Below are 12,970 nucleotides of genomic sequence, written 5' to 3'. Positions count from 1 at the left end.
TGTTGAGTAGAGGCAAGCATAGTTCTTCTAGTGGGGTTTCTTGCTCCTTGTTACCTTGAAATATGTCATCCTTGTGCTGGATCAAATTGCATCTGGATTTGATCTGTTTCTAAAATGAAATTTGCTAGAAATGCTGATCAGATGACTTTCCATTCATTCATTCAACGTGTATTAAATGCTAACTCTAGGCTGGGTACTGTGCTCAGGGCTTGGAGTACAAAGATAAAAGCAGTAGCTAGGGGGCAGTCCAGCATAACAGTGATTGGGTTTGTGCTAGTGAGAAGTGAATAATAGTGATAAGTGAGTAAGTATGGGCTCCCTTGCCTGGCGTTAAATCCCACTCACTAGCTCCATGACTTTAGCTGGGCAAAATTGCTTAATTTCTCTGAGACTCAGTTTCCTCATATGTAAATGCAGATAATAGTATCAACTGCAAATGCACATGTAAAGTCCTTAACACCGCACCTGGCACGTAATAAATGTTATAAATGTGAGCTCTTCCTATTCCCCTGTACGGTTCAAAGAGAAAGAAGAGGGGAGGAAGGAATTGGATCTGCCTGGGGATGGATGTTTTAAGGAAGAGTTCGCAGACACAGAAATATTTGACCTCAGCCTTGAAGGATGAGTTCAAGTTTGTTGCAGTAAGGAGGGTGATTCCAAGCATAAAGGCCTGGCCCCACTGCTCAAGGAGGGACATATTGGAAGAGCCCTTCCATCTCCTGAGCTCCAAGGGGTTGGGAGTCTGGCTCAGATGAGATGTTTGGCAACTGTATCACTGTTCAACTCCTTCCTCTGCCCACTCCTCTTTACTTCACTCCTCGACTAGGACAGATCACAAAAGCATACCTCTCTACCCTGCCCCTAAAAAACATCTTGTCCACACATTCCCTCTCAGGGAATGTTTTTCTAGGAATATAACTTACAACATCGTGAGTGATACTGATTGTAATTTGAAGTAGAAAAATATCATTGATGTGTCCAATGTAGAAACCACACTTTGGAGGACTAGCTAGGGGAAATATACATTAATTTATTCATTAAACCATCACAATACATTTGTCCACCACTGTACCAAAGAATAGTCTGTATTTCCTTACATCTGAGCAGCTTTACTGTGCGTACAATCTTGGATGAATGCACTTAATCTTTTAAATATGATTCCTTAATCTTTTCCAAACTTCTTTATTTTCTATGAAAAACTTCAAGCAGATGTGCAAATAAACAAATAGCACAATGAACCCTCATAGTCATCACTCAGCTTCAACAATTATCAAGTAGTAGCCAATCTTGTTTCATCTAGATTCCCACCCTCACACTCACATTGTCCCATCTGTGTTATTTTGAACCAAATTCCAGATATCATACTTCATCAATACACACACATTTAAAAACTGTTCTCTCCAAAAGATAAGAACTCTTATTTTACTAAGACATACCATTTTCTTATCTAAAAATTAATGAGAATTTCTAAAGTCACTGGTATCAAGATGTATCTTTGAGGTATCCTGTCAGTGTTCAAATTTTCAATCACCTTATGAATTTTCAAAATATTTGTTTGAATCAAAGTTCAAATAATGCATGGAAATTAATGATATGTCCCTTACATCTCTTTGTTTTTTGGACTTTTTGTTTGTTTGTTTGTTTTGTCTCTTAAGGGGGTGTATATTTCATGTATCTCCTTAGACTTTCACATGGAATTCCAAACCTGCATATCATTCAGCAACTTCTGTTGACCACAGTGCATTTTATTATGCCATAACAAAACCCTTAAATCTTTTTTAATTTATAAGTTCCCTCTCTGCTCTTTTTTTCTTGCAAAGTGTTTGTTGAAGAAACTACACTATTTTTCCTATAGTATTTCTCACAATATGGATCTTGCTGGTTGCTTCCCGATGGTGGTTTTTGCTTTTTGTTTTTTTGTGGTTTTTTTTGTGGTACGCATGCCTCTCACTCTTGTGGCCTCTCCCGTTGTGGAGCACAGGCTCCAGACGCGCAGGCCCAGCGGCCATGGCTCACTGGCCCAGCCGCTCCGCGCCATGTGGGATCTTCCCGGACCAGGGCACGAACCCGTGTCCCCTGCATCGGCAGGTGGACTCTCAACCACTGCGCCACCAGGGAAGCCCCCCATGGTGGTTTTTAACATGTGCTCTGCCCTCTGTGTTTCCTGTAAATCAGTAATTGGATCTAGAGGCTGAATTAGATTCATGTGTGATTTTTTGTTTTGTTTTGGACACAACTAGTTCATTGGCAGTATGTTCTTCCCTCAGGAGGCACAAAATACCTGGTTATCTCTTCTCTCGTTTTTCGTAATTAAATACTTTAAATTTTTTTCTCCCAAGATGTTACAATCAGCATAACTTTGATTGATAGTTAAGACTGCAGCTGACATATAGTTGGGCCACCATAGGACAACTGAACTTTAAGGACCCTGAAGGTTAAATCTAGTCCTACTGTTATTCTGTCATCTGTCATCATTACCTTATCACTCATCAAGTATTACCAACATGGGCTGGGCACCATATTATAATAATTGGGACCATTTACTGAGTCCCCACTGTAGGCCAGCTACTTTATGTAGGTTATCTGTAATCGTCACAACAATCTCACAGTGCAAGTTTTTTTATCCTCGTTTTATAGAAGAAAATAAAATCTCAAGAAGATAAAATGACTTTCCTAAGGCCACACAATTGGCAAACGGCAGAAGCAGGGGTGGTAAGTAAACACAGGTATGTCTGGCTCCCAAAGGTCTGTCTTTTTCCACTAACCCCCGGTCTTCTAAAAACACAACTGAATTATATGATCCCTGCCTTCAACAGGGTTATATCTGTGTAGGAGAAAGAGTTAAATTAATAAACAATTAAAGGGATTTCCCTGGCGGTCCAGTGGTAAGACTTTACCTTCCAATGCAGGGGGTGCGTGCTCGATCCCTTGTCGGGGAACCAAGATCCCACTTGCCTCCCAGCTAAAAAACCAAAACATAAAACAGAGGCAATATTGTAACAAATTCAATAACGACTTTAAAAATGGTCCACATCAAAAAAATCTTTAAAAAAATAACTTAAAAAAAAACAATTAAAGACTATGAGATAAGGAAACACTATATAGAACATGAACAATGAAAATGTGTGCATTTTGCAAGCAATGATTGCTCTAATTGAACAGGAAGAAGGAGGGAGGACATTGATGTTCATTGAAGTTCCTGGGGGAGGTTTCATCAAATGATGCAGAAATTATTGCAAATATAAAAGCTTTACCGATGAGGAAAGGGTCCTTTGCACAAGCATCCTCTCCCTTGGGATCCATGTCACACTGACACAAAGATTTTGTCACCATGGCAACTGGTCATTGAGCCAATGAAATAATCAGTTGTTATGGCAACACGATCTCCATCTTACTCCCACCAGGCACCTGTTCCAAATCATCACATCCTCCAACCACCTCATACCACTTTAGTTCTCCTTTCTTCTTCCCGCTAGTCACCCTCTTATCCCTAGTCACCTATATCTGAGCCCCTAAATTTATGGCTAGATGTATATATGAGACTATTAAAGGCAGAGCAAAGGAAAATGTAGTGTAAAGCTTCACTACAGACAGGGGGAATACCTCTAAAATATAAGAGTTGAATGAGCCAGAGCACTGAAGAAAGAAATCATGTGATGCTTTTCCCCCACTACATTTTCCTAAGTAAAATTCCTTTGGATTTTGAAACATTGCACTACCTTTGTCTACTCCTTCACTGGCTCATTTTCCTCCTCCTGTCTTCTAAATGCAGAAGTCTCTCAAGGCTCCATTCTTTGTGCACTTTCTCTAAACTGCACTGTCCGATATAGGAGCCACTAGCCACATGATGGTTAGAGCCCCTGAAATTAATTACAGATGTGCTGAACTGAGATATGCTGTGCGTGTAAAATGTACAACAGATTTTAAAGACTTTATACCAAGAAAAAGAATGTAAAATGTCTCATTAATAATTTCTATAGTGATTGCATGTTGAAATGATAATTTGGATATGTGAGTACAATGAAATATATTATTAAAATTTAATTTCATCTGGTTTTTAAATGTTTTTAATGTGGTTACTGAAAAATTTAAATTGCAAATCTGGCTGACATTCATGGCTTGTGTTATATTTCTATTGGACAGCACTTCTGTAAACTTTCTCCTTAAATCCATCTCACCCATTCTCTAGGTGTCAAGCATCTCCTCAATGAAATTATTCTAGAATCCCAAATCCCAACTTCTTTTCTGAGATCCAAACCCACATTTCCAATGACCTTCTGGCGCTTTCACAGATAACCACCAGCTCCTCAGCTCAGCACCAGCAAAGCCAGAAACTTTCCCTCAAACCCTGTTCTTTCTCCTGATCAGCTTTATTAACATTTTTTATTACTTTCTTATTGCTGCTTTAACAAATTACCGCAAGCTTGGTGGCTTAAAACAAAGCAAATGTATTATCTTATAGTTCTGCAGGCCAGAAGTCTGAAATGGGTGGCACTGGGCTAAAATCAACGTGTCTCAGGGCTGCATTCCTCTGGAGGCTCTAGGAGAGAATCCATTTCCTTTCCTTTTCCAGTTTCTAGAAGCTGACGGTATTCTTTGGCTCATGGCCCCCTTCCCTCTTCGAAGCCAGCAATGACTGGTGAAGTCTTCCTCATGCTGCATCACTCTGGCACTGCTCTCCTGCTTCCTCTTTCATTTTAGAGAACCCTTTTTTTTTTTTTTTTTTTTTTTTTGTGGTACGCGGGCCTCTCATTGTTGTGGCCTCTCCCATTGCGGAGCACAGGCTCCGGACACGCAGCTTCAGCGGCCATGGCTCATGGGCCCAGCCGCTCCGTGGCATGTGGGATCTTCCCAGACCAGGGCACGAACCCATGTCCCCTGCTTCGGCAGGCGGACTCGCAACCACTGCACCACCAGGGAAGCCCTAGGGAACCCTTTTGATTACACTGGGCCCATCAGGATCATCCAGGCTAATCTCCCAATCTTACGGTCAGCTGATTAGCAATTTTTTTTTCATCTTCAGTCTTAATTCTCCCTTGCCATGTAAAACAACACAGTCACAGTTTCCAGGGACTAGGGAGTGGACATCTTATCTGAAAATGCCAGGCAGAGAGGGAGAATCTGTGTGTAAGACCAATAAGAAAAGAAATGGTCATGAGAGGAGATCAGAGGATAGTTCTGCTTTCAAGGCAATTGCTAACAGATAGGGAGCAGTTAAAGCGGCCGATTGGTGTAGATATCAATGGTCCAACTCCTCTCAACTCCTTTCATAGCAGAATCTATCTCCTCTTAAACTCGTTTTTTGATCACTCTTTTCTCCCAGTTACACCTTCCCTCCATGATAGCTTTTGTACCTCCTTAGACATCCGTCTTACTCTTTCTATCTCATTGTGATATATGTGATTGTGATGTATGTAAGCACTTGGTCTTAACCTCTGTACGAGATTGCAAAATATTTTGTGAACAGGAACTATCTGCTTCACCTTTGTGTTTAACCATGATGCCTAACATGGTACTTAATGCATAGTAATTTCTCAAGAACTATTTCTTGAACGTGGTTGGATGGAGACAACTCATGTTGACTTACAGAGCATGTTCTTTGTCACCCTGGCCACTGATTTCCTTAAACAGTGAACACTTTGTTAATTGATTTCCACTTAACTGATACTCTCCATTCTCCATTCTGTCTTAAAAGAACCATCAGTGTAATCCTGGTAGGTAATGGGCTGCTGTGCACTTGAGTTTTATACTTATCCAGGGTCAATTGTATTTTATTTCATAACCTACTGAGGCCAGGTGCACTTGATACTGTAATTATATAATTTAAATTAAAATTATGTCAAGCAATGTAATATGAATGTCAAAAGAATGAGGATTGTTTCTACAAAGAATAAGTTGATTATCCTGGAAATACAAGGAAATGCAGCATCCTAAAATCTACTGACCATTTGAACAGATTAAAGGAGAAAAACTGACCATTCCAATGAATGTCAAAAAGACATCAAAAAAATTTAACACTCATTCATGATTTTTACAAATCCTTAAAACTGGGATTAGAAGGCCACTGTCCTTATTTATAGATAAATATGATTGATTACATACAAAATCCCAAGATAATCCACAGAATAGAATCTATTAAAACTAATAAGGGGGTTTCCCTGGTGGCACAGTGGTTGAGAATCTGCCTGCCAGGGGACACGGGTTCGAGCCCTGGTCTGGGAAGATCCCACATGCCACGGAGCAACTAGGCCCGTGAGCCACAACTACTGAGCCTGCACGTCTGGAGCCTGTGCTCCACAACAGGAGAGGCCGCGATAGTGAGAGGCCCGCACACCGCGATGAAGAGTGGCCCCTGGTCGCCGCAACTAGAGAAAGCCCTCGCACAGAAACGAAGACCCAACACAGCCATAAATAAATAAATAAATAAATAAATAAATAGAAACTAACAGGAGAGTTTACCAAATTTGCCATATTCAAGATCAATATGAGGAAATCAGTAGCCTTTCAACATCAGTAAATAATCAGAAATTGTAATAAGAATGAAGATCCCATTCACAATGGTGACAAAAATAACAGGATTCCTAGGAATCAATCTGTAAATGTGTAAGATCATTGTGAAGAAAATTATAAAAATTGAAAAAAACACACATGGGCTTCCCTGGTGGCTCAGTGGCTAAGAATCCACCTGCCAATGCAGGGGACACAGGTTCGAGCCCTGGTCCGGGAAGATCCCACATGCCGTGGAGCAACTAAGCCCACGTGCCACAACTACTGAGCCTGCACTCTAGAGCCCATAGGCCACAACTGCTGAGCCCACATGCCACAACTACTGAAGCCTACACACCTAGAGCTCGTGCTCCACAACAAGAGAAGCCACCACAATGAGAAGCCCGCGCACTGCAAAGAAGAGTAGCCCCCACTCGCCACAACTAGAGAAAGCCCACGTGCAGCAATGAAGACCCAAAACAGCCAAAAATAAATAAATTAATTAATTTAAAAAGATAAAAAGAAAAACACACACACACACACACACGCAGACCTGAATAAAGGGAGAGATCTATCAGGTTCATGAACTGGAAGAGTCAATACCATAAAGTTGTAAATTCTTCCCAAGTTAGTTTATAAATTCAATGTGGTTCTAAATAAAATCCAAATATGACTATTTGTGGAACTAAATAGACTGATCTTAAAATTCATATAGAAGAGGAAAAGGACAAGGCGATTTTGAAGATACAGAACAAAATAGAAAGACTGTCCCACCAGATATCCACTTAGTTTAAAGATACAAAGTTTGAGATGGCCTGATATTGGTGTAGGGATAGACAAATTGGTGAATGGAACAGAAAAGAGACCCCAGAAAGAGGTTCATGAATATATACAGATTTGATATATTCCAAGGTGGCATTACAAATGAACTATTCAATAAGTGAGAAAATTTATTGGTAAGGATCCAAATAATGCACCTGGACTCACCTCTCCATTGGGAGCCCCAGTCGCTACTGACATTTCTTCATCTCTTAACACTTCTAGTTGTCTCAGTCTTACCACAGAGCAAGAGTTCAACTTTGGTGTGGCCTCCATTGCTCCCAACACAGCAGAAGACACAATGGCTCTGATGTTCAGGTCCCACCCTACCAGACTCATGGAGGATATGGCTTTTCCATCACTATCAGGCTCAAATAAAGCATCAAGCACCACCTAACAGCCCTGGAGACTGGATTCCCCACTGGGTTGGTGTAACAACACAGAAGTGACTTAACTTCCAATGGAATAAACTTCAACCGAGAACAGGGAGGAGAAAAGAGGAGGCAGAAGATAAATTGTTCAACCTTCCGCTTCCCTCTGATGGACTGTTCTGAGGTGTGGTGCTTCCATAGAACCTGCTGGGAAGATGTCCTGAGTGACCAAGACTGGATTTCCTTGGGAAGCTGTGGCCAGCTTGGTAACATATCAACTTGTATTTGCTTTCTTTTCTCCCACACCTCATTTCCCTTTTCCCTAATTATTGCTGCTCCGGCATTGCCCCTCTCAGTACCTTAGCATGTAGGTGGTATCTCAGGCTCTGTTTTTCAGAGAACCTGGGGTAAGACGACTGTATATACAGGGAAAAAAAAGGAAAAAACAAAGTTAGCTTCCTATCCCCAAAACATACCAAAAACCATATCTATGTGAAACAAAGACCTAAATGTGAAAAATAAAGTTTCAAAACATTTTGAAGAGAACGTAAGGAGAACCTTTCTCTCAGAATAAGCAAGTATTTCCTAAAACCCAAAAGCATAAACCATGACAGAAAAGATTGATAAATGTGATTAACTCTATTTTTAAAACATTTATTCAACAAAATAGGACATGAACAAAGATAAGTTACAAGCTGCAATCTGAGAAAGATATTTGCAATTCATTTAACTGACAAAGATAGGTATCTAGACTTTAACAACATTTCTGCAAATCAAGAATAACAGATAAACAATAGAGAAATGGGCAAAGGACAGAAGCAAGCAATTGCTAGAAGAGGACATCTGGATGGCCAATAAACATATGAAAAGATAATGAACCTCATTATAGATAAGGCAAATCAAAATAAAACCACTTGAGATACAATTTCACACCCACCTAACTGGGAAAACAAATTTAAAGACTGATAACATGAGTGTTGAATATACAGCAATGAACTCACTCACTGCTAGTGAGAGCATAAATTGTTACAACCATATTAGAAAATAATTTGACAATATACTTGTGAAGATGTGCATGCCCTTTGTCCCCCAAATTCCATTTCCTGTTACATTTGCTAGGCTAGAGAAACTCTCACATATATATACAAGGAGATATATGAAGGAATGATCACTGCAGTATTGTTTGTAATGGGAAAAATGGAAATAACCCAATTATTCAACCAGAGAGAAAATAAAATAAATAAGTTCTGGAATATTTGCAAAATAGAATGAGTAACAAATGAGTAAACTAGAGCTACAAATATCAACAAGGATAAATCTCAAACACATAATGATGAGAGAAAAATACAGTATGATACAGCTTATACATAGATTCAAAACATGTAAAACAAAGCCATATATATATATTTATTGGTACACATATTACTAAGTATAAAAATGCATAGGGGAAAGCTAAACACTGAATTCAGGACAGTTGTTACGGATGGGGAGAGTGGAATAGAAATGAAATCGGTGTGGAGTGTACAGCAGGTTTCAACTCTCTGTAATATTGATTCCTTTTTGAAAAATCTGAAGCAAGTATGGTAGCATTCATACAGCTGAGTGTGGGAACAGGTGTCCTTCCTATTTTTCTCCTTCTATGTTTGCAACATTTCATTAAATTGTTTTTAAACTTAGTGGAATGCTTTGAAAAGACAAAGACTGAGTTACTGAAAAACAAAAAATAAAAACAAAAACTATCATTGAAATAAGTGTGGGCAAAACAATTGTAAAAATTTGGGTAAATAATTGTAAGTAAAGTCCTGCACACAGATTTCTTTCCCAGGTGTGTTTAAGTTCTTGCTCCACTTAAAAGAAACCTAAACTGTAAATCATAAAAATGCATGCTGTGAGTATGGTATGTTTAAGAAAGATAATGCAGAGCTCCAATCCATGAACTCATTCTCAACCTTGATTTACATTAAAACATTGGTGAATGAATATATATAAATATGCTCAAAGTTAAAATAAAATATTTAAAGTAAATATAGATGATATTTTGTGGTTTCTGAGTTTAACTGAATTATTCCATTTACAGTCCTGATCCTGTTGGATAAGAAGGCTTCTACTGCAGTCATTCCAGATCTATTAACACATAGTAAAAGCTTCCATGCTCTGCATCGAACTAGATGTTGGTGGTCCCCTGAACCAAAGAGGTGGGGGGTGCAAACATCTTGGGCAGAGGATTAAATGGGAACAAACTGAGCAAAACATGGGCAGGAAACAGCATGGATTTCTCCTACTAGAAGGTGTAGGAGGAGGGGAGAGAGAAGGTTGGGAAGCTAATTTATGGTAAGACTTAAGAAAGAGGTACTTGAATTTTGTCTTAATCTCAATTTTAACATACTGTAGTTTCCAAATTGAAAGCATTTTGTTCATTGTTGTGTCAGAAAGTTGTCATGTCAGACAGTAGTCATCTCCAGTTTTCAAAGCACTCTGAATAAGCTTACGCTGATGTCTTTTCTAAGACTAACAGATTAAGTGCAATAAGAGTTATCTCTTTAACCTTCTATGATAATTGGTAAGTTGTCATATTTCTTTTTAAATAAATTTTTATTGACTCAAAAAGTTCATGCACGTTAAAAAAAATAAAGACATTACAAATTAGGCCATGATTCCCTTTGACCACCACCCCAATCCCAGTCCTCGCTTCCCACATATAATCAAAGTTAAGACTGATAACTCTTGGAGCTAGAGTATCCAAGCTTGAGTCTGGATTCTGCAATTTACTCATGACTTTGGACAAGTTATTTAATCTCTCTTCATCTTAAAGAGTTGTTCTAAGGATAGAATGAGTTAAATCTTACAAAGGGCTTAGAGCAATTTCTTTTAATATTATAGAAGCACTCAATATCATGTTAATGGCCATCATCCACTATTATTTTCAGTTCAGTAGTATCTCAGACTTCCTCTTATGTTTAAATGACATACCTGCAGATAACATTGTTTTATGTGTTTGTTTTTACAAAATAGTATCATATCAAACATACTGTTCTGCAGCTTTGTTTTGTCACCCAATAATAAATCCTGGAGGTCATTCTCTATACATAGAAATGAATTTTAAATTTTACATAGTCAGTCCACTTCTGAATAGACCTTAGACCTTTAGATTGTTCCCAGTTTGTCCTGCCGTGACAATACTACAATGAACACCTTGTGCACATGGGTAAGTTCTTTACTCTGGTAGATGCCTAGAGGGGGAATTCCTATATCAGAGTATACACACATTTTTGTTTGTTTGTTTGTTTGTTTGCTGTGGGTTTGTTGTATATGGCCTTTATTATGTTGAGGTAGGTTCCCTCTGTGCCCACTCTCTGGAGAGTTTTTGTCATACATCGGTGTTGAATTTTGTCAAAAGCTTTTTCTGCATCTATTGACATGATCATATGGTTTTTATTCTTCAATTTGTTAATATGGTGTATCACACTGATTGATTTGCGTATATTGAAGAATCCTTGCATCCCTGGGATAAATCCCAGTCTATCATGGTGTATGATCCTTTTAATGTGTTGTTGGATTCTGTTTGCTGGTATTTTGTTGAGGATTTTTGCATCTATATTCATCTGTGATATTGGTCTATAATTTTTTTTTTTGTAGTATCTTTGTCTGGTTTTGGTATCAGGGTGATGGTGGCCTCATAGAATGAGTTTGGGAGTGTTCCTTCCTCTGCAATTTTTTGGAAGAGTTTGAGAAGGATGGGTGTTAGCTTTTCTCTAAATGTTTGATTGAATTCACCTGTGAAGCCATCTGGTCCTGGACTTCTGTTTGTGGGAAGATTTTTAATCACAGTTTCAATTTCGTTACTTGTGATTGGTCTGTTCATATTTTCCATTTCTTCCTGGTTCAGACTTGGAAGGTTATACCTTTCTAAGAATTTGTCCATTTCTTCCAGGTTGTCCATTTTATTGGCATAGAGTTGCTTGTAGTAGTCTCTTAGGATGCTTTGTATTTCTGTGGTGTCTGTTGTAACTTCTCCTTTTTCATTTCTAATTTTATTGATTTGAGTCCTCTTCCTCTTTTTCTTGATGAGTCTGGAGAATGGTTTATCAATTTTGTTTATCTCCTCAAAGAACCAGCTTTTAGTTGTATTGATCTTTGCTATTGTTTTCTTTGTTTCTATTTCATTTATTTCTGCTATGATCTTTATGATTTCTTTCCTTCTACTAACTTTGAGTTTTGTTTGTTCTTCTTTCTCTAGTTCCTTTAGGTGTAAGGTTAGATTGTTAATTTGAGATTTTTCTTGTTTCTTGAGGTAGGCTGGTATTGCTATAAACTTCCCTCTTAGAACTGCTTTTGCTGCATCCCATAGGTTTTGGATCATTGTGTTTTCATTGTAATTTGTCTCTAGGTATTTTTTGATTTCCTCTTTGATTTCTTCAGTGATTTCTTGGTTATTTAGTAACGTATTGTTTAGCCTCCATGTGTTTGTGTTTTTTGCATTTTTTTCCCGTAATTGATTTCTAATCTCATAGTGTTGTGGTCACAAAAGATGCTTGATATGATTTCAATTTTTTAAAATTTACTGAGGCTTGACTTGTGACCCAAGATGTGATGTATCCTGGAGAATGTTCCGTGAGCACTTGAGAAGAAAGTGTAATCTGCTGTTTATGGATGGAATATCCTATAAATATCAATTAAATCTATCTAGTCTATTGTGTCTTTTAAAGCTTGTGTTTCCTTATTAATTTTCTGTTTGGATGGTGTAAATGAGGTGTTAAAGTCCCCCACTATTATTGTGTTACTGTTGGTTTCCTCTTTTAGAGCTGTTAGCAGTTGTCTTATGTATTGAGGTGCTCTTATGTTGGGTACATATATAATTGTTATATCTTCCTCTTGGATTGATCCCTTGATCATTATCTAGTGTCCTCCCTTTTCTCTTGTAACATTCTTTATTTTAAAGTCTATTTTATCTGATATGAGTATTGCTACTCAAGCTTTCTTTGATTTCCATTTGCATGGAATATCTTTTTCCAACCCCTCACTTTCAGTCTGTATGTGTCCCTAGGTCTGAAGTGGGTCTCTTGTAGACAGCATATAGATGGGTCTTGTTTTTGTATCCATTCAGCAAGCCTGTGTCTTTTGTTTGGAGCATTTAATTCATTCACGCTTAAGGTAATTATCAATATGTATGCTCCCAGTACCATTTTCTTAATTGTTTTGGGTTTGTTTTTGTAGGTCCTTTTTTTCCCTTGTTTCCTACTTAGAGAAATTCCTTTAGCATTTGTTGTAGAGCTGGTTTGGTGGTGCTGAATTAC

This window comes from Mesoplodon bidens (genome assembly GCF_964165515.1).
Source record: "Mesoplodon bidens genome assembly, chromosome: 2".
Classification (NCBI taxonomy): domain Eukaryota; kingdom Metazoa; phylum Chordata; class Mammalia; order Artiodactyla; family Ziphiidae; genus Mesoplodon; species Mesoplodon bidens.
Note: the sequence above shows the minus strand (reverse complement) of the source record.